General features: G+C 48.9%; 1 protein-coding gene across 2 annotated transcripts in view; it reads right to left on the bottom strand.

Annotated features, from left to right (window-relative positions):
• CNNM4 (cyclin and CBS domain divalent metal cation transport mediator 4) overlaps positions 1 to 22,276 on the bottom strand; it is a 36,497-nt gene that overhangs the window by 12,340 nt on the left and 1,881 nt on the right. The gene's annotated exons all lie outside the window — the stretch shown is intronic.

Raw genomic sequence — 22,276 nt, forward strand, 5'->3', positions numbered from 1 at the left:
GCCTCAGTACCCTTCTATGTTGTTCTACTTGCTGGGCATGTTTTACGTCTACAGCTTTTTTTTTTTTAATTGAGAAAAAAAAACGAAGGGGAGAAACAAGTTAAAGGGAACAAAGGGAAAGTGGTGAGAGAGGGTAGACAAGGACCCTCCGTGCCGAACCCCTACCGCAGACTGAGCCCCGGGGACCAGGTGGGTGTCTGGATATGGCTCAGTTAGGGGGTCCCTGCTCACAGCCTAGAAGTTGGAGCCCCTGGAGAGAAAGGACAGTTCCAGTAATCTGAGGAAAAGTCCTCCCCCACTGCTGCGACTGACGGTGACTGCAGCCATGAAATTAAAAGACGCTTGCTCCCTGGAAGAAAAGCTATGACAAACCTAGACAGCATATTAAAAACCAGACACCTCACTTTGCCGACAAAGGTCCATACAGTCAAAGCTATGGTTTTTCCAGTAGTCATGTACGGATGTGAGAATTGGACCATAAAGAAGGCTGAGCGCTGAAGAATTGATGCTTTTGAACTGTGTTCTTGGAGAAGACTCTTGAGAGTCCCTTGGACTGCAAGGAGATCAAACCAGTCTATCCTAAAGGAGATCAGTCCTGAATATTCATCGGAAGGACTGATGCTGAAGCTCCAATACTTTGGCCACCTGATGGGAAAAGCTGACTCATTGGATAAGACTCTGATGCTGGGAAAGATTGAGGGCAAAAGGAATACGGGGCGACAAAGAATGAGATGTTGGATGGCATCACTGACTCAATGGACATGAGTTTGAGCAAACTCTGGGAGACAGTGAAGGACAGGGTGCTACAGTCCCTGGGGTTGTAGAGTCAGACACGACTTAATGACTGGACAACGACTGAACCCTCTAATTAACCCACAGGCTCAGAACAAGTCCTGCCGCACAAATGGTCACGGGTCACCCTGGGCCTCACCGGGAAAAGTAAGCAGCTTCTCTGAAGGACCAAAATGCCCCTCCGTGGATGAAACGAGCAGGTTCCTCAGTTCCCGCTCAGCCCTCTCGCCTCCTCTCTGGGGCGCCTGGGTTTGGGGGCTCCACTGGTGGGTGAGGGTGCCCTCTAAGGGCAGCACTTTCCAGTCAGGTAGGTACCCTGTAGGTGAGCGGACCTGGGGCACCGTCCTCGGCCAGCCCTGCCCTGCAGGCTAAGAGCCTGGAGCCCTGGCGCCAACTGCGGCTGGCCAGTTGGGGCCCCGACACAGAGGTCACCCTCTGCTGACCCGAGTATGGACCCTGGGCTGTGTTTGCCTTTTTCCTAACTTATCTGTCTTCAGAAAGGCCATTCTTTGGTCTTAGCAGAAACTTCTCCCCGCCTGGCCAGAGAACCTCTCTTGCCCAGGTCACCAATGACCTCCAATGGTGGGGTCTCATTCTCAGGAGACCTGCCCAGGCTACAGTTTCTGAGCAACTCTCTCTCTCCTCCTGGAAGTCCTCCCTCCCCTCCGCTTCCAGGCACAGCTCTCCTGGTGTTCCTCTGACCCCAGGGCTGCTTCTCCTTCCTGAGAAGAGTCCCAGGGCTCAGTCCTTGCACCTGGCCCTTGCCTCATGACTTTAAATACAAACTATACATCAAGGTATCTCCAATAACTGTTTGCAGCCCTCTCCTGTGCCCTCTAGACTCACATCCAGCTGCTGGCTCACAGCTAGCTCCACATGGATGTCTAATATTGGGGTTTTCCTGTAAGATGTTACAGAAAAAAACCTGAATCAACTTTTTGGCCAACCCATTATCTTGACCTTGACTCGGTCAACCCCCTGCCCCAGACCTGTGAAGTGGATGGGGGCCTGGGGGAATAAAGTGCCTCCACTACTTCTCTACCCTCTACATCCAGCCAGTACAGCAGACCCCATCAGCTCTGCCTGCAACGGACACCCAGAATCCAACCACTTCCGGGAGCCTCCGCTGCTACTGGCAGAGGCTGCCGTTGTTGTTTAGTCGCCGAGTTAAGTCTGACTCTCTTGCAACCCCATGGACTGTAGCCCGCCAGGCTCCTCTGTCCATGGGATTCTCCAGGCAAGAATACTGGAGCGGGTCGCCATGCCCTCCTCCAGGGGATCTTGGAGGATCTTCCCGACCAGGGATGGAACCAAGGTCTCCCGCATGGCAGGCGAATTCTTTACCGTCTGAGTATGCTGAGCCACAGGCATCTCCTCTCACCCAAAGAGCGAGATCCTAAGTCTTCATCCTGGACCTGAGTCTACTCTCCACACAGCAGCAAGGGGGAGCCCCGCTGCACCCGAAACCCTCCAGTGGCTCTCCCACTCCACAGAGACGCCGTGCTCCTCACGGGGCCTGGGCCCCAAAGGCCTTCGTGCTGCCCTCCTCTCCAGCGCAGGCGACTCTCAGCCCCCCGGCTCTTCCTCCAACACCTGAGGCCGCTCCCCAGGCCTGACCTGCTCCTCCCCCAACAGCCGCCAGCTCAGCCCTGCTTCAGGCCTGCGTTCAACGTTCAAACATCCCCTTTCAGTGAGGCCTACCCAGAGGGCCTCACTGAAGACTGCAACCCTTCCTCCAGCCCCGCAACCCGGGTCTTTATCACCGACAATAAACAACAGAAAGTGCTTGTTCATTGCGATTATCATCTTATGGCCCATCTTCTCCCACTAGATTGAGAGCTCCATCAGAGCAAGGCTTTCGTCTGTGTTCCCAAAACTTAGAACAGCGAGCGGCACATATCGGTGTTCGGTAACACCTGTGGAATGGATGCCACAGTTCACGTGGTTGTGCCTTAGGAACCAACAGTGGAGGGGGAGAGGGACAGAGACTGGGCAAAGAATTATTCTGAATTTCAGTCTTCAAGAAGCTTTTGGGATTTCCCAGGTGGCCCAGCATGCTAGGACTCTGTGCTCCCAATGGAGGGGGCCAAGATTCGATCCCTGGTCAGGGAACTAGATCCCATATGCTGTAACTGAGACCCAGCGCAACCAAATAAAATAAATAAAATATATATTTTTTAAAAAAAGAAGCTTCTGTAATTCAGAAATTACTGTTAGCTGATTTACCATTTAGAATAAGAGGATCAAATTAGGACTCAGACTTGTGACTCTCATTGTATGATATTTATTAAATCTAATGTAGAATTCTATTTTAATGAGTCACCTCATTTGATTATGAGTGTCCATTCAACTGGATAACTGGGTTTTGGGGGACGGTAGGAATGAGAAATGAAACATAATGTGTTTACTCCAAAAACTGATAATCCCACATTTTCCAAAGCAGTCCTAATTTAAAAAAACGGCTGAGAAAATGTAGCAAAAAGATTATATTTGGCTGAGTCATATGAAATTACTGATGTTTGAGTATTTCCAACCAATTTCAATTCAAGCAGTTTAACCAGTCTAGGGGGATTCAGCATGACTTCTGTTTTCTTTTTTATACTTTCCTAAATAGAAATTCTAACATTTCCATTTCCATAGTCAATAGTACAATCAGAAAGAAACTCTTACGAACGTCCTCACGTTGCTTCTTGGGGCTTAGGGCTTCCCGCGCCTTCTACACTCAAGCGCTGCAAGGACCGGGAGAGTCCTGTGGGGCCGGAGGCACCTTGAAGCTGCTGTCCCCAGCTCACCTCTGGGCTCTATCTGGCTGCAAGCTTGCCCGCTCCGCCCTGGGCAGCCTTGGCCCAGGTCAGAAACCTGCACGTGAGACCTCGAGAAACCCTGGCAGGATTGGCAGGTACAGACTGCCAAGTGGCCCAAGCAAGCCTGGACCTCTTTCACTGCCCTCTCCCATGGGGAAGAGGAGGTGAGCAGAGGGAGGACGCAGAACCTGCCTGAGTTCCTCAACAACCCTCCCCCACCTCTCCACCCTTCCACCTGCCCAGGCTCAGCCCGGGGTGCCCTGTGAGCACTCACTGCCCCCGAAGCGCCCCAGGTCTTCCTTTCAGTACTCGCAGGGCTTGTCGCATCAGCCGCCTGGCATCCAGCCAGGTTAGGATGCAGCGCGGCACAGTAACACCCTCCTCTCCAAGCATCCTCCCATCGTCTCTCACCCAATGCCGGCACACAGCAGACACTCCAAAGTCTTTGCTAGAAACACACAGGGAGGTCTCCAGGGGCACCGGAAAGCCCATTCCTCAACCCGCCACAATGCCCATTTTAGCAAGCGCCTGTGTCCCCTTCTCCCCCATAAAAAACCTTTATAGTCTCTCAAAGACCATAAGAAAAACACATTCCTAGGTGCTGGATTTCAAAGTACACAAGGGCTCCAAGAGGCCCTGCTCACCTGCTCTAGCCACCTTTGCTCACGGAAAGATCCAGGGGCCCCAGGTCAGACACGGGCATCCCACAACCCAAAATGGTGTCCTCGGCATCTCTTTCTGGCCTCCCGGCAGGTCTCATCTCCTGCCAACCCAGGTTCCAGGGCTGGCCCTGAATTCTCAGCAACCCCCACCAGGAGAGGAGCTGGCCAGGCTGCCAGAGGACAGAGCCCTGGGCCACAGGTTGGCACTCACAGACAGTAGGCACCCCGATTTCCTGGGAATCCCCCTCCTCTGCCTCCCTCCATCAGGCCAGGGCAGGATTAAGCTGACTATTAATAGTGCTGACCTCAGCCAGCAGGAGGAGCCTGGCCCAGCCCAGCAGGAAGGCAGGACTGGGCAGAAGAGGAACCAGAGAGGCAAAGCACAGCCCTCCCAACCCCCAGTGGCATCAGTTCCAAGGGGGTGGGAGAGTTACACACAAAAGGAATATCGCAGAATATCTACAGCAGGGAAGGCCTGACTGGGGAGGGCCGGGAGGGAGCTGTTTAATCAATGAGCAATTTAAAAGAACAGAGGGACTTTCCTGGTGGCTCAGTGGATAAGAATCCACCTGCTAATGCAGGAGACAAGGGTTCAATCCTGGCTCCTGGAAGATCCACATGCCATAGTGCAACTAAGCCCCTGTGTCACAAGTATTGAAACCCACATGCTTTAGGCCCCCCACAATGCAACTACCGAGTTCAAGGGCTGCAATTACTAAGGCTCTTGTGCCTGGAACCTGTGCTCGGCAACATGAGAAGTCACAGCAAAGAGAAGCCCCAGCACCGCAATTAGAGAGTATTCCCCAACTTGCTGCAACTAGAGAAAGCCCACACACAGCAACAAAGTCCCAGGGCAACCAAAAATAAAATTAAATAAATAAAATTTTTAAAATATTTTTTAAGTGAAAAATTTTTATAGTTAATCTAAAAAAAACACTGAGGAGGTCCTTAATTCTAATATAAATTAAAACATGAGGCTATGGTGACTAAAAGAGAGCAGTACTGGAAAGAACAATGAAATTTTTCCATCATGATCTGACAGTATGCATCAAGATGTAAAATGTGTAAGACCTTGGATTAGTCAGTTTTCTTTCACTTCTAAGAAAGACCTTAACACAAAAGAAGTGCCCAGGCCATGAGCAAGGTATGCCCAGGAGGGTCTACCCAGTGTGGTTTATGAAACAATTCGACAGCCATTATAAAGGCTATGTAGATACAGATTTATTTTAAAGGACGGCGGTTCACCATTTGTGTAAAGCAGACAGCTCCAAACCAGGGCAGTAAGAGTGACAGTGGTTTCTTTTGCTTTGGCTTAATGCATTTTAAGGGCTTCCCTGGTGGCTCAGATGGTGAAGAATCTGCCTGCAATGCAGGGCACCCTGGTTTGATCCCTGGGTCTGGAGGATTCCCTGGAGAAAGGAATGGCAACCCACTCAAGTTAGTATTCTTGCCAGGAGAAATCCACGGACAGAGGTATAGTTCATGGGGTTGAATTTTAAATGGACTTTAAAGTCAACCTGTATTACTTTTTAATGTTTCCATTTATAATCAGAAAAGAAAAGAAGGCTATCTCGTTTTGAAGGGGAGAAGCAATCTAGTTCACCGCTGACTCACTGGAAGAAAACCCAACAAAAACATTTACTGTGGCAGGATGAGAGTGACTCTGACTTTTAATTCTTAATCATTTTCCACTTTTCTGAAAGTTTCTATGATAAAATCCACTACTTCTATTTTTATTTTAACTGAAAACATAAGACACACCTTTCTGCACCTGGCATGTTGCACTCGGCAATGTCGCTGCAGCACAGGGCTCCTCAACTGCCCCGTGGAGAAATCCGCTGGTAGGGGCCAGGATGGAGCTTTGCTGATGGACACATGATCATTTCCAGGTTTCTTCCTACTGCAGACAACCCCGCAAGGACAATCCCTCATTTGACACATGTGAGATAACATTTATAGATGTGGAGTCACTAAGTCAAAGGGCAAGTTCAATAGAAACCTCCAAACTGCCTTCTCCAGGATGTGTCCGCGTTTACACTCTCACCTATAGAAATTGTATTTGGCGGTTCTTGACTCATTCCTCCATGTCTAGATATACAGCAGGTACTCGATAAGTAAGCTATTCAATAAATATCACCAATGAAAATACTGCCTTTTGGTGGGCTATGTTTTTAAAAGAAAAGACATGAAAATGAATGGCAAGAAAAAGGGTTAAACAGAGTAAAGCAGAAAAAAAAAGTCATATGGGGACAGTCTCATAGAAAAGAGAAATGGAAATGGAGGCACGGGTGGGTGCTCACTTGCACAGGACTGCACAGGCAAAAGGGGTTCCATAGACTGACCAGGAAACCAACCAGCCCAGCCACCCTGAGCAAGACAACAACGCAGGGACTTCCCTGGTGGCCCAGCAGTTAAGCATCCACCTTCCAGTGCAGGGGACTGGGGTTCGATCCCTGATCCAGGAACTAAGACCCCACAACCTGCAGGGCCACTAAGCCCAAGCACAACTAGAGAGTCTGTGCACCACAACAGAAGACCCCACATGATGCAGAGAAGATTCCACATGCCACAGCTAACACCCGACGCAGCCAGATAAAGATTAAAAAAAGACAGCAACGCTGACATGGCTTGTCAGGACAGGATCTCCCAAGGGGGTACCTATCCCTGACACTGTTTCCACTGATTTTCAATCCAAGATATATAAGCAACTTTAGCTTTTGTTACTACACAGACTGACCATGGGTGGACCCAGACTAGGTTTGCAAGCCAGCAGGTCACCAGCCATCACGGTTGACCAAGGGGCTCTGGGGACCCTGCACACACAAACACACTCATTCACTCACTCACTCACTCACTCATATTCTAGCAAATCGAGAGCAAGTGCAGACAGGGATTTACACATGATGTGAAAAACATAACCGGAGCACAGCTCACAAGATAGAGAGCTGCTTAACAAGGAGATCCCGGAGTGAAGACAGAGGCCCCTACAAAGGCCCCCTTGCCACCCACCACCCCAACCAGCACTGGGGGGAAATCGGTAAAGATGGAGTCAGGGCTGAGTGACTGGCCAAAATAATTCAAAACAAAGAAAACTATGTGAAACGTAGACATACAGCCACTGTCAGTATTGAGGGACAGCACAAGGGTATTTTGTGCCTTGAGAAAATATATAAAGTATGTGCTAGAGATGATAGGAAGTGATAACTATTAGCAAAAGGTTTTAAAAGAATGGTTATTCTATTTTTACTTCTTTAACAATTTTTTCCTTTGTTTTATAATATTTGTATTAGTAAAACATACATGTATACAGTGTTTGAATGGAGATAGAAATTATAAAAATTTAGAGGAAGACTTCTCTGGCAGTCCAGTGGTTAAGACTCTGAGCTTCTTAGGCAAGTGGCAACGGTTTGATCCCTGGTCAGGGAACTAAGATCCCACATGCTGTGTGGCATGGCCAAAACAATTAAAAAAAAATTTTTTTTTCCTAATAAGGTCCATAATCCAAGAAGTTTAAAGAGCTGTTTACAGCCTCCCTGTAAAGAGCCACACTTTCACTGTCCCTTCACTTAGTAGACACTTGGGTGTCCCTCCCAGGGTCCACATCCCCCCCACCCCCACCCCGGCACCGAGCAGTCAGGGCGAGTGAGTCTGCGGGAGGGGGCAGAGAACTGTCCCCCTCTCCTCTCCCCCAGCCCTGAGGAGCATCTATGATGGACCCCACTCTTCACAGGAGGGAAGCCCTGCTCAGAGAGGTCCCTGCCCAGGATCTCACTGTGAGTGAGTGAGCGAGCTGGGATTCAGAAATGGGACTTCCCCAAAGAGCCTTCTTTAACCCAAGTGCCCTAGGGGTGAAGCTGTTGACAAGGAGATGCTGGGGGACCCTAAGCCTGGTCTCTCACGCTGGGGACAGGTCTTCATGCCTTTGATTTTTCAGTTAACCAGTAGTCTCTAATTTCTAACCTTTTATGATGGAAAATAAAAGCATATACAAAAGTAGAGGAAATAATATAATTACATCCTTCACATACCTCAAACAATTAACGACTCCTCTGGCCAATCTTGTTTCCTCTCTCCTCCCACCCACTCCACTGGTTTATTATGAAGGAAATCCCAGATCTTATCTGTAAACATCTGCTACTTTTACCCAAGCACTTCAGTGGTGGTGATTTAGTCGCTCAGCCGTGTTCAACTCATACGCAACCCCATGGACTGCATCCCTCCAGACTCCTCTGCCCATCGGATTCTCCAGGAAAGAATACTGGAGTGGGTTGCCATTTCCTTCTCCAGGGGATCTTCCCGACCCAGGGATCAAACCCAGGTCTCCTGCATTGCAGACAGATTCTTTACCAACTGAGCCACCATGGAAGGAAGCCCAAAGCACTTCACTCAGCATCTCTAAAAGTTAAGGACCCTTAAAAAAAGCAAAACCACAACAGTATCATCACACCCAAACATGTAATTCCTTAAGATCCTCAACAGTCAGTGCTCTAACTTCCCCAATTTTCTTGTAATTTTTTCTCACATTTAACTAATTTTTACATGATTTTTTTTTATAGCAGTAACAACAGTAGAAGAAGAAAATTAATGTAACTTTTAATCTTACCTTTCATCAGAGGTAACTACTGGTAACTGCATATATTCTTTGGCCTTCTAAAATTAATATACATAGATAAAATAGTACCATATATCAGGGGCCAAAAAGTTCATTCGTGTTTTTCCATGTATTCAAAAACTTGAACTTTCTGGCCAACCCAATGTATTTTCCCCACACACCGGATCATCGGGTAAATACTTTTGTACCCTGCTCTTTAAATATTTCATATTCTCTGTATTTGCCCATGTCATAGAAATATCTGTAGAAACTGAATGGCCTCATAATATTTCATTGTACACATATACACATGTACACATATACATACACATATGTACACATATACATTGTACATATACATGTACAGCCCGGCTGACACGCTGTGATGGAAGCAAGGAGCCACCAGCCTCTTGACTCCAGACACTTCCAGCAAACTGACTGTCTCTCCGCCCAGTCCTCTGGTCTCAGGAGCCCCTCTGGCCTTTCCCCCTAGCACCCCAGCTCCTGGCTGCCTGGCCTCCCACCCCAGAGCCCCCAGCCCAGGAGGCGCCCCTTCCCCATCACCCCTCCCGTGATGGCTCACAGACTCACAGTGTCCTTACTGCCTTGAGAGGCATCCACTCTTTGGACCTGTTTGTGCAACCAGCTAATAATCTACAGGCAAATCAATCTAAAAACTGGACCACCGTCCAGGAATAGAGATGCAGACGTAGAGAACAGTCTTGTGGACACAGTGCGGGGAGGAGAGAGTGAGACGAACTGAGAGAGAAGCACTGAAATACGTATATTACCGTGTGAAGAACAGATAGCTAGTGGGAAGTTGATGTACGGCACCGGGCACTCAGCTCAGCGCTCTGTGATGACCGAGAGGGTGGGATTCGGGGGCTACACAGGGCGAGGATATATGTATACGTATGGATGATTCACCTTGTTGTGAGGCAGAAACCAACACAACATTGTAAAGCAATTATCCTCCAATTAAAAATAAATTTTAAAAAATTAAATGGGACATTCATGGCCCACGTGTCTCGTGTTAGCCATGAAGATATAACAGGAAATCCTCTTAAATGCTGACATCAAGATACCTTAAGTCTAGGGCTGGCTTTCTCTTGAACTAAACTAGTAATCCTACCCCTTTCACAAAAAAAAGGGGGGGTTCCCTCGGTGAACCCCAGTTGGTTCCTGGTAGTCACACATGTTCCCAAATAACTTGTAAACTATTAAAGTAATTCTAGACCTTGATATAAAAACCTGAAGGAGAAAAAAACTAAAAAATGGAAAAAAAAAAAAAACCCTGCAGCAACATTTGCTGTAAGAGGCTTGCTGTCAGAAGGAGAAGCAGGTGAGGGGGAAGGAGAAGGTGAGAATGTTACTTGCTATGTTCAAATTTGCTTGCCTAAATTGGGATATTTTGAAAGAAGGGAAAAGACGCAATAATTAAGCAATTATTTTTCCTATCACAACAAACAAAAACCTAGCAGGGACACCTGTAACAATATCTTTCTCAATTGTTTTTTATTTTTTTAATGGCAGAACAAATAATTATAGACCTATCTCACTCATGAATGTAGACACCAAAATTCTAAAAAAGGTACTGGCAAATCCAGTGAGGTGCAAAAAGAATACATCGTGACTGTTACGTTTATTCCAGTTATGCAACAAATGTTTAAGGATTAACACTCAAAAATCAATCAGTATAATTCAGAAAAAAGGAGATTTATCATTCCATCTTCTCAATAGATAGTTAAACACGGATGCCCACTGTCACCAGGTCAACATGATCCCAAAGGTCCTAACCAGTGAAATAAGGCAAGAACAAGATATAAAATGCCTGAAGTTTATCAGTAATGTTGCCATTATTCATAGGCAACATAATCATATGTGTAGAAAAGCCAAAAGAATCTAAAATAAACTATTAGAATAGTCAATTTGGTAAAGTCAATAAATTCAGAGTCACTATACAAAAATTAACTACATTTCACTATACTTGTGTAATGTAATAAAGAATACATCTGAGACTTCCCTGGTGGTCCAGGGGTTAAGAACTTCCACTTCTACCAAAGAAGGCATGGGTTCAGTCCCTGATCAGGGAACTAAGATCCCACATGCTGCACAGTGCAGCCATATATATATATATATGTATATTTTTTAAAATTTTTAATGAAAAGAATATACCTGGTCTCTGATCCTGCTTCCTGTCAAAGAGCTTGGAAAACACTTGGACTTGCTGAGTGACAGAAGTGTCTCTGTGCTGTTAATAAGATGACTCTAGGTGGGACCCAGACTGGAGATGGTCACCAGTTAAATACAAGAAGCTACACAAGGCCCTGCCTCCAGGGAAGGCCGATGACTGCACCAATCATGCTAAGGAAGTTCTGATGATAAAAACTCCAGATCTCAAAACTCAGGGGAGCGTCCCGGTTGGTGAAGCCACTGACGGACTGGGAGCGTGACACACCCCTGCTCGGGGGGAGAAGGCCTGGACCACTCTGCCCCTCAGACAGACCCCATCCTAGGTACAGCCCTTAAAATAAAGCTGCAATCCTGAGTGGAACACTTTTCTGAGTTCTGTGAGCCATTCTAGCAAATTCTCAAACCTGAGAGGAGTCATGAGAACCCCTGAATTTATAGCCAGTTGGCCAGACGTACACAGGTGTAGGGAACCCCACTTGAGGCTGGCATCTGAGGTGAAGGCACTGTGTGGAGGACTGCGCCCTCACACGTGAGGGGACGGAGTCTACTAACTCGTGGCTAGCACCTGAACTGACGTGCAGAACACCCTGGTTGAGAAAATCTGCAACAAACATTTGGAAAAAGAATTTTTTTAAATCACTGAATATCTAGCAACAAATCTAAGAAAAGCGTGAGACTTATACACAGAAAATGACTATTATCATTGAAAGAAATTAAGAGAGTACAAACTAGGAACTTGCCTGGTGTTACAGTGGCTAAGACTCTGAGCTCCCAATGCAAGGCGTCTAAATTCAATCTCTGGTCAGGGAACTTGAGCCCACATGCTACAACTAAGATCCGGTGCGGCAAATAAATAAATTTTTAAGTATAGATTTGAAAAAGCAGAGAGAGAGAGCATGTACTAATACAGGGGTAACCATGTTTGGAGACTGGAAGATTCTTTACTATAAAGATGTCAATTCTTCAAGTTATGTATTAAAAAAAGAAAGATAGCGCTAAAATAAGCGCTAAGAGTCTGACTCTTGTGACCCCACAGACTGCAGTCCGCCAGGCTCCTCTGTCCATGGGATTCTCCAGGCAAGAATACTGGAGTGGGTTGCCATTTCCACCTCCAGGAGAATCTTCCCAACCCAGGGATTGAACCCAGGTCTCCTGCATAGCAGGCAGATGCTTTACCGACTGAACTATGCAGGAAGTCAATGCAATTCCATACAATTCCCAGGCAAGAGGTTAAATCTTGAAGAACAACAAAGAACAAAGTGTTTAACATTAACAGATTCCAAAGTTCACTATAAAACTACTGCAATTGTGGCAATGCAGTACTGGAACAAGAAAACAATAAACAGACCAATGGAAGAGGATCCAGAGACAGACCCCCACAGATACCATGTTTAGTGGAGAAACAAGAGGCTTTTCAATGAGTTCTACTGGAGTAGTTGGACATACATAGGAATTAAAAAAAAAAAAATCTTAACCTGTGACACATAAAAAACAAATTCCAGAAGGATTAGAGATCTCTAAGGTAAACAACACCGCTTCCAGAATACAACACAGGATTCCTCCTGGTTTTCATACAGGCAAAGAATCTTAATGCATTCATGTGTGCATGCTCAATCGTGTCTGACTCTTTGTGACCTCATGGATTGTAGCCTGCCAGGCTCCTCTGTCCAAGGGATTTCCCAGGCAAGAATACTGGAGTGGGTTGCCATTTCCACTCCAGGGGATCTTCCCGACCCAGGAATTGAACCTCTGAGTCTCCTGCTTTGGCAGGTGGATTCTTCACGGCTGCATAACCTGGGAAGCCCCAAAGAATCTTAAACAGGGAATCAAAAGCATTAGTCACCAAAATGGATGATAAGCAGCTGAAAATGTGATCAACATTAGTCACTAGGGAACTCTATATTAAAATCATGAAGAAAAGAAAATTACAGTGATATAACACCGCCCACCTACCTGACTGGTTAAATAACTTTTTTTTTTTTTAATGTAGAACAGACAGTATATTTTTTAGCCTGGGGTTATTGGGATATCACAATCTTCTGGCCTCATTTTCAGAATCTACAATCTCACTAAGTAACACAGAACAGCAGTTGAGGGCTTGGCCCTGGGGAGGGGAGCAGTCTGGGGCAGCCACTTAGCTGTCACGTGGCTGAGAAAGAAAGATTTTTGTCCTCTCTGAGCCTCGGCTCCCAGTCTACAGCGCTTGGAGGGTTAACCCAAGATTCATGAAGGTACTTCCTTCTTCATGATCCCTGCTCCACCCTCTTCCAGACCTTGGGTCCCCTTCTTGTTCCTACTTTTCTATCACAGCCTCTTGCTTCCCTAACCGGGGTACCAAGGAGGATAGGCAACTGGCAGGTCCTGAGATGAACGAACCCACATGGGGTGCAGCCACGTTGTTTCCCTGGCCATCTCCCAAGGGCAGTGACCCCCACTCTCTCCTCCTGCAGTGAAGGTGCTGGCAATCAGGATAGTGGCAGGAATTTGCAGGGAAAAAAAAATATAAGTAAATGAGGCGCATTTCCCCAGTTTTAAATTACTCTTCCGGACTTTTCTTTGCCTTAAGCTCTGGCTTCTGTTACCCTTAACATAACCGCTAGGGTCCAGATAAGATGCCATCTGAATTAAAAAGAGCCTGTAATTATATAACAGGCTCTTTTTGACCTCAATGTCTTCATAATTCCAAGAAAGGCACCACGCCCAGACGGTGGGGCAGCTGCCAGCCAAGTTGGTACGTGAGAACCACCATGGCCCAAATGAGGGGCATCTTTTGGACAGCAATAACAGTAATGTTTAAGATAGCTGACCCGGCAGGATGACACGGTGCCAGGCCCTGAGCTAAGCCCCGTGCGTGCCTCACCTCATTCCATCCTTCCCACAAGCCTCTGGCTAGATGCTGTCATTAATGTGGGTGACCAAGTCACCAGCCACCACAGAGCCCAAAAGCCTGTCACTGTTTTGAGCCTTTAACAAAATAAACTCCACTACATAAGCTTTTGCTCCTTTTTAAACTCACTCTTGGGAAAGTTTGATGAGAGACGGATGTACATTAAAAGCAGGACTCCAGGTGACTTTGCGTATATATGTACAGGCCTATGTGTGAGAGAGAGAGAGAGAAGAGCGCCTGCCTGGAGGGGAGGATAAATGTGCATGCCTGTCTGCCTGTGTAAAAGCAGTCTGTGTGTGTGTGTGTGTGTGCCAGTGAGCCTGCCTGTGTGGGGGGGTGTGTGACAACTGGGTAGGGGGATGTGCACATGTATGTGTATGTGTGTGGGTGTGGGTATGGGGTTGAGTGTGTCAGTGTGTGGGTGACGGTATGGGGTTGTGTGTGTGCGTGTGCGGGTGTGGCTGTGGGAGGGGGGTTGTGAGTGGGTGGATGCGGATGTGTGCCATGTTGTGTGTGAGTGTGTGGGTATGGGTGTGTCTGGGTGTGGAGTGGGTAGGCGGGCGTTGTGTGTGTGAGTGTGGGTGTGGGTATGGGGTTGTGTGCGTGAGTGTGCGGGTGTGGGTGTGTCTGGGTGTGGAGTGGGTATGGGGTTGTGTGTGTGAGTGTGCGGGTGTGGGTGTGTCTGGGTGTGGTGTGGGTATGGGGTTGTGCGTGTGAGTGTGCGGGTATGGATATCGGAGGGGGGTTGTGAGTGGGTGGATGCAGATGTGTGGCATGTTGTGTGTGAGTGGGTGGGTGTGGGTGTGGGTATGGGGTTGTGTGTGTGAGTGTGCGGGTATGGGTGTGTCTGGGTGTGGAGTGGGTATGGGGTTGTGCGTGTGAGTGTGCGGGTGTGGCTGTGGGAGGGTTGTTGAGTATGTGGGTATGGACGTGTGGGGGAGTGTGTGTGTGTTGTGGGGGTATGGATGTGTCTGGGTGTGTGAGTGAGCCTGCCCGGGGTGGTGACAATGTGGAGGGGGGGACCTTCCAACCAAGGCTCCTGGCTGCCTGCTGACCAGAGACCAGGCGTTCCAGAGAGCCCGGGGAAACCAGTCTTTCGAGCACCCTGCCCAGGTCACAGTAAATGGGCCCTGCAGCAGGGGAGGGCCTCTGGCTGTAAGCTCTGGAGAATGCTCCAGCAATCACAGCTTTAACCCCCAACACAACAGGCTGGAGGCTGCACACCCCAGCCCTCTGGGCTCCCGTCAGCCACAGGGCACAGCCCAGCCCTCAGCCTTTGGAAATCCTCCTAGAGGCTCCTCCTAAGAAACCCAGGGATAGAAAGGGATTTCATTTCTTATCAAAGGAGAAATCTGAAGAAGGGATCTAAACTCGGGTCCAAAGAGCAGAGCAGAAAACTATACACAGTGATTTCAAGTGGAAACACATAAGGACAGCTAATGGGAGAGGGTAGTGTTAGTCACTCAGTTGTGTCCGTCTCTTTGCAACCCCATGGACTGTAGACCGCCAGGCTCTTCTGTCCATGGGGTTCCCTAGGCAAGAATACTGGAGTGGGTTGCCATTCCCCTCTTCAGGGGATCTTCCCTCCCCAGGGATCAAACCCAGGTCTCCTGCATTACAGACATATTCTTTACCACTGTGCCACATGGGGAGCCCAATGGAGAGAGCATGACAGCAAAAATGAAAATGATTTTGACCCTGTTGTTTTGTCATAAGACTTTTTAAACTTAGAAGAAAAAAACATTTAAGGGACTTCCCTGGTGGTCCAGCGGCTAAGACTTCACCTTCCAGTGCAGGGGGTGCAGGTTCAACCCCTTGTGGGGGAGCAAAGATCCCGCATGCCTCGAGGCCAAAAACCAAAACATAAAACAGAAGCGATATTGTTACAAATAAAGACTTTAAGAATGGCCCACATCCAAAAAAAAAAGTCAACAATCATTAAAAAAAATTTCTAATTTCTTAAAAATTTATCACAATAGATCAAAATATCAAAAGTGGTTCCTTCTATCTACAGGATCACGGGCTTATAGATATTTTGTTTTGATTTCTGTGTGTTTTCAAAGGTTCTGATAATGATATACGGGTCTTTTTAATTAACATCAGTGAAAAGAAAATCACATAATCAATGGAACAGGAATAGACTATGTAGTCTAGAAGCTACGTAATCTAGAATCTAGAAATGAGCCAGGAGTCTGTGCTGTAGCCACAAAGCTTTGCACAACCGGACGTCCGTCCCGAATCCTCAGGTGTGATGAGAGGACAAGACAAGTCGTCCCTCCCACAGGGAGGGGCTGCAGTAACCAGGGGCTCTGCCAGAATCAGTCACCAAATCAGCGACAGAAGGGCCGGTCCATCCTTCCGTTCCGGCACACTCCCCTGTTAGAGAGTGTTTGATAAACAGGCTTGCAGTCCCCGCCATCACCATCGAGGAGACGAGGCAAACGTCACCAGGCACCATTCCTTTCCCTCAAGGATGTCCCTGCTGTCCAGGTACCCGGCTCGTCAGTCTGACAGCGCTACCGTGGGGGATATGGGCACACGACGCTGGAACCTCCCTGCCCCTCTGGGAAGGCCGGAGAGCCAGCCACAACACACAGAAGCAGCTTTCTCCCAGGATGGCACCCAGAGCTGAGAAGCTCATTTCTCACCCCGTGATCTCATCCAAGTGCTCCCAGCACGTGAAAAGAGCCGTGTCTACTCTGCTTTGAAAAGCCAGCTGAAACGTCAGACTTCTACTGACAAGCCTCACTTCCTGAGAGTCTCCTGCCTCTTATCCACTTCTACAGACACAGGTCTGCGGCTTGGGGTTTGATGTCTGTGCACTGTCCGAGACCCCCTGTGCTGACCAGAGTGGTCCAGGAAAACTCTGGAGCTGGTCTTTTGAATTAGAAATACAAGACTTTTGACAAGTAAGGCTCTAAGCAGCTCTTACTAGGGCCTGGCTGTAAGGCAGCACCTTCCAGGACACACACAAGAGCTGTAGGAAGAGGTCTGTAAACAGAAGATGGCTCAAAGTGCTCTCAGCTCCAGCACCTCTGTGGAGGCTGTCCATGGGCTGCATGATGCCAGCGAGGGGCAGAGGTGCCCACAAGCCTCACAGTGAAGAGAAGCAAGCGGCAGCCTGGCCAACGTCCTTTCAGCTGCCTGCTGGCATCTCCCTCATTTGCCCAGATACACTGGCCCCCGGAGAGGCTTCTGGAGGTCAAATCACCAGCTCGGATGGAGGCTGCTTCTAGGTGGCGCCATCCGAGTCTAGGTGCGGGACTGCCTGATCTCCACTCTGGAAGCTGCCCCATCCCACAGCTGGGCTCGCTTCAGCCAGGCGCCTCCATGCCTCACGCACGCTGCTTCATCTCAGCTGACTCCCAAACCGTTCAGCCTCATTCCAGCCTCACTCCCAAGCCCACGTGGCACCTGAGCTGCACACCCACGCGGGTGGACTGTGCCCTCCTGCTGCTCAGGGTGGTCTAGGACCAGCGAGCACGGCATCGCCTGAGAGCCCGTCAGAAGGGCGGCCTCCCGGGCCGCACCCCAGCCCCACTGAGTTCTGTTCGTGCCCCATCTGCACACGAACAGGAAGCCCAGGCGGGCATGGCACTCACTGACCCACCGGAGTCCTGGAGTCCCAGAAAGGGTCACCCCGCTATTCTTTACTGCCCCCCCTCCCCGACCCTCACCACCCCAGCTCTGCTCCCTCCTCCGCCCGCTCCCTTTAAATGACAACAGCTTCAACCTGAATCCCAGGCAAAAACCTCACATGTTCACAAACACTTCCCAGTCAGACTTCAATGTTTCTAAAATAATCACTGGGTCCTGTCCTAACTTCAGAAGTTTCTGGAAGCCTAGGCCTTCCTGGGAGCCCCACAGTGCCTGCTTAAGTTTTGTTCACACGTCTGTCTCCCTAGTAGACCACGACTTCTGTGAACAGGGCTGTGTTAGTTCTCTGCTTCCCAACAGCCAGCACACCGTCTGACACACAGGATTCCAAAAATTAGATGTTTGTTGAGCAAATGAAAGAACAAGCAGGCGCAGGGAAACAAGATACTTTCAAGGTGTGCCAGATGGTAGGAACCAAAAGCAAAAATTATGCGGTGTTCTTTCCGGCCTTTATAAAGTTGTTTCAGGAATAAAATTAAGCCACTGGGGAAAATGTGATGTGGCATAGGAAATACCGGAGGAGTTTTTAATGAAATCATTTCTAGCTTTTTCCCTCCAATATATACCCCACTATCTATAAGGAGCAGTTTAGGTCTAAGGTTACCTCAGGGGTCAGTGACCAAGCCTTAGAGTTTAAACCCAGCTCTTTCCTGGGGACTAGGTGGTTATAAAGTGGGTGGGAAAAGATAAGATGACTAAAGAAGAGCTGAATGTCTGGGAGGGGGAGGAATGAACCAGAGGGAGGGGCAGAGCAGAAGCTGGAGGGTAGGTTTCAATGAGGGGCGGGGCTTCCAAACCCTCTAGTGAAGAGTTCCTTCATTACTGTGCTTCCAGGGTCTTCAGAGGCATCTGTGGTGAAGGAAAGACATGGCCAGCCAGGAGTAGCCCAGGGAGGCTTTGTTTTCAGATTTCCAGCTGTGGCCAAACTCAACCACAACACCCGGTACTGCCAACATTCTAGGTGAGGTTCAAGTGGAAGGAGGACCAGGGTTCAAACAGCAGGAGCCTCCCAGTGGCCTGACAGCTCCCACCAGCTAGCGGGTCTTACCGGGGCCCACAGCACCGGGCATCATGTCTCACACATTGTGCAGGGCTCAGCAGGCGCCTGGCAACAGCTGCCTTCTGTTGGGAGGCAGAAACAGCTGGGAAGCAGTCAGGCGGGCACGCTCAACCACTCAGTCGTGTTCAGCTCTTCACGACCCCATGGGCTATAGGCTCCTCTGTCCCAGTAAAAACACTGGAGCAGGAATACTGCCTTTTCCTCCTTCAGAGGATCTTCCCTACCCAGAAATCGGACCTGTGTCTCCTATGTCTCCTGAACTGGCAGGTGTATTCTTTACTGCTGAGCCACCTGGGAAGCCCGGCAAGCTGTCACCTCCCTGCTTCAGTCTCCAGGCAAAGCTCAGAGCCACAGGCTTGCAATGACTTTCTGCGTCTGTCTCTTAAGTGTGCAGAGCATATTCATGATTCTCGCTGGTGAGTGAAGTCATGTCAGCTCCTGATGCTCAAAGACTGCTTATTCACTGAGAAACTGAGGCACAGGGAAGGGGAACCAGGACCCCAAACTCTGCTTCTGAGGCCGTGACCCAAACCTCCAACACATGTGTCTCTGCAGGAGCTCCTCCTGGCTTTCCTGGCACAGCTGGAAACGGTTAAGTCCCTGGATAACAGCACCGCACACAGATTTGTCTTTATCCCTTATCAGCTCCTCAAAATTCTAACACTTCTGGAATGGGGATAATTTTCAAATCTGGCAGGTCATTCGTTCCTTCAGGGACTTTTCAATCAAAGTCTTACTACGTACCAAGAACCATTTTAGGGCTTCCCTGGTGGCTCAGCGATAAAGACTGCCTATAATGCAGGGCACATGGGTTCAATCCCTGGGTTGGGAAGATCCCCTGGAGGAGGAAATAGCAAACCACTCCAATATTCTTGCCTAGGAAATCCCGTGGACAGAGGAGCCTGGTGGGCTACAGTCCGTGGAGTCGCAAGAGTCCAACGTGACTGAGAGACTAAACAACAAGAACCATTCTAGGGGCAGGGATATATGGATGAACAAAACTTAGACCGTGCCCTTTGGAACAGTGGGAGGAGACAGACAATAAAAATGTAAACTCATAAATCACTTAGAAAGTGATAGAAGAAAAAGAAAAATGAGCACAGGGTGGGTCAGGTTAGATCAGGAAGGTCAGGGAGGGACCAGGAGTTACAGTTTTAAATAAGGGTGACAGGAAGGCCTCACGGAGAAGATGAAGCAGACACAAGGGAGGGGAGAGTGAGCCACAAAGTCTGGGGGAGAACATTCCAGCCTGCGGGAGCAGCCACCGCAAAGGCTCTGGGCTGGGAGTGTCCTCAAGGCCAGCAAGGCAGGCCTGGCTAGTGACAGAGCCACTCACTTGTTGCTCACTCATTGTTTAACAAACGTTTACTGTTCGTTTCTTCGCCAGGCAAATGAGTGGAGAAAATGCTAACAAGGCATGATGCCAACCCTCAAGGAACTCACAATGCTGGTGAGAAATGACCTTAAAAGAGGATCACACCCACAGCAGAAAGACTCTGGAGAGATTCAGGACCCTCATCCAACCTGTAGGTGATGAAGGGTCCCCCAGAACACAGAAAAGCCCCTTGGCTCAACTAGGTAGGCACCCTGGCTTAAATATCTGTGCTGCTGACAATGCTGGCTGTGTTAACCCAGCTTATGGGTTTTTCTTAGCTAAAAAAAAAAGAAGCCTGGGACCTCCCTGGCAGTTCAGTGGCTAAGACTTCACGCTCCCAATGCAGGGACCTGGGTTCGATCCCTGGTCAGGGAACTAGATCCCACATGCTGCAATTAAAGATTTCACAGGCCGAAACTAGAAAGATCCCATGTGCCACAACTGATACCCAGAGCAACCAAATACATAAATATTTTTAAAATGAAATAAAAAAGAAGGCTTCTATATACAGGATTTGTAAAGAAAAGGCAGTAAGTTGCAGCTGTACACTGAGCATTTGCCATGTCCAAGAGGGCCCTGGACTGAAAAGGAAGATGCCAGAGGGGAAGATGTGGGAGAGATCACACTCTGGATGTGGGAGAGAGCACAGCCACGAGTTAAAACTAGGAACCAAGAAGTGATGGTGTAATGCCCAGGGCCTCACAATGCAGGGAGCAAACTGTGCCTGTGCGCCCACGGAATTACCAGCAGCCCCTCCAGGCGTCAGCCTCAGGCTACAGGCTTGATAAGGAGGAGGGTCCAGGGGACTCAAGTGTGTATCTGCAGAGCCCCACTCAGCACAGCTCTGCCCTCAGAGATGCTAGCTCTGTTTTCCCAGCTTCAGGAAGTGGTGGTACTTTTTTTTTTTTAAAAGATGAGCCCAAAGATGGCCCTGCTGATCAGGGGCTGGGAAGCCTGACCATACCAATCCATACGGGTTGGATCCAGATCCAGGCTGGACGATGCAAACGTGCTTGTCGGGTGTGTCACCAGCAAGTCCCAAAGACCATAGAGGTGGTTAAGGAGAAAGCCGCCCTGGTGAGTCTTAACCCTGCTCCTGACCAAGCAACATAGGAAAAGTCCTCCAGGCCTAGAGGCTGCAGGGTGGGGGTGGGGCTCAAATCCCCCCTGCTCTTCTGTTTGGACTTGATACCTGGGGGCAACAGATTCCTGGGTCTGCCCACACTGAAGCTCCCCCGGGGCTGTGCAATTACCACCAGCCCCTTCACTTCTGGTCCTTACAGGCTGTCTCCCACTCAGGCTTATATAACTGGAGTTCTCCTCAGCTCTGATGCTGAGATTCAGTCTGTCAAACTGAAAAAGGGAAGGTACCCAGTCCCCACCCCGGCTCTAACCCCAGCATCCCTGCCAGGCCAGCTCCTCCTTATCCTACTCTGTCACCCACTGATCCAGCCAGTTGAGGCTTTCCAGAAATGAGCAACAACGGGCTGAGGTCTTGCCTCAGCCAGCAGGAGTCCCACCTGTGGGGAGTGAAGCAGAGTTCTGGGGTTTAGGTGACCCCCCCATTCCTTTATAAAGAGCTCCCCTTCTAGTCTCCTCACTGCCTTTGGCCGAGGAGGGTTTTGCTCCCTAACTTGGCTTGTTTACTGTCACTCGGAGCGGGAGAGGCAGGAGGAAAGTTTTGCTAGAAGTAAAGAAAGGGGTGTGTGCTCTGAGCACCGAGGCTGCTGAGTAAACCCTCCAAGTATCTAACTACCAACAGCACGTGTGAGGAAAAAACCAGGCCGACTGAAGATACCCAGCAGACCTCAGGAGGGAAGCTTATGTGCGGCGCCTGGGAAAGATAGAATAACCAAAACTTAATCTGCTCGCTTCTACTGAACAGTCAAAAGCATTACTTCGCATTGCTCTTGGCAGAGAGCCAGTGACTGCCCTCCCAACTTGGCTTCCGTGGGCCAGGCGCTCCAGTGACACCATTCTCGCTTGGCTCCAAAACCTTCCAGAGCTCCGAGCGCCCAGCAGACTGACTGCCCTGACTTTCAGGCTCTTCCCAAGGCCCTGGATGACTCAGTCTCTCCCCTACTGACCACTCATCAGCAGAGCCTGTACCCACAGGAATGGAACCACCTGCTGAACCAGAAGCACATCCCCTGCTCCCCAACTCAGCTTCTCTGCTCAAGGAATTCCCTCTGCCTCAAGTACCAAGTCTCCCCAGCTTTTAAGGATCTCCCCAAATGTTCCCTCCACTGTGAAGG

This window comes from Cervus elaphus, chromosome 11 (assembly GCF_910594005.1).
Source record: "Cervus elaphus chromosome 11, mCerEla1.1, whole genome shotgun sequence".
In the NCBI taxonomy this organism is placed as follows: domain Eukaryota; kingdom Metazoa; phylum Chordata; class Mammalia; order Artiodactyla; family Cervidae; genus Cervus; species Cervus elaphus.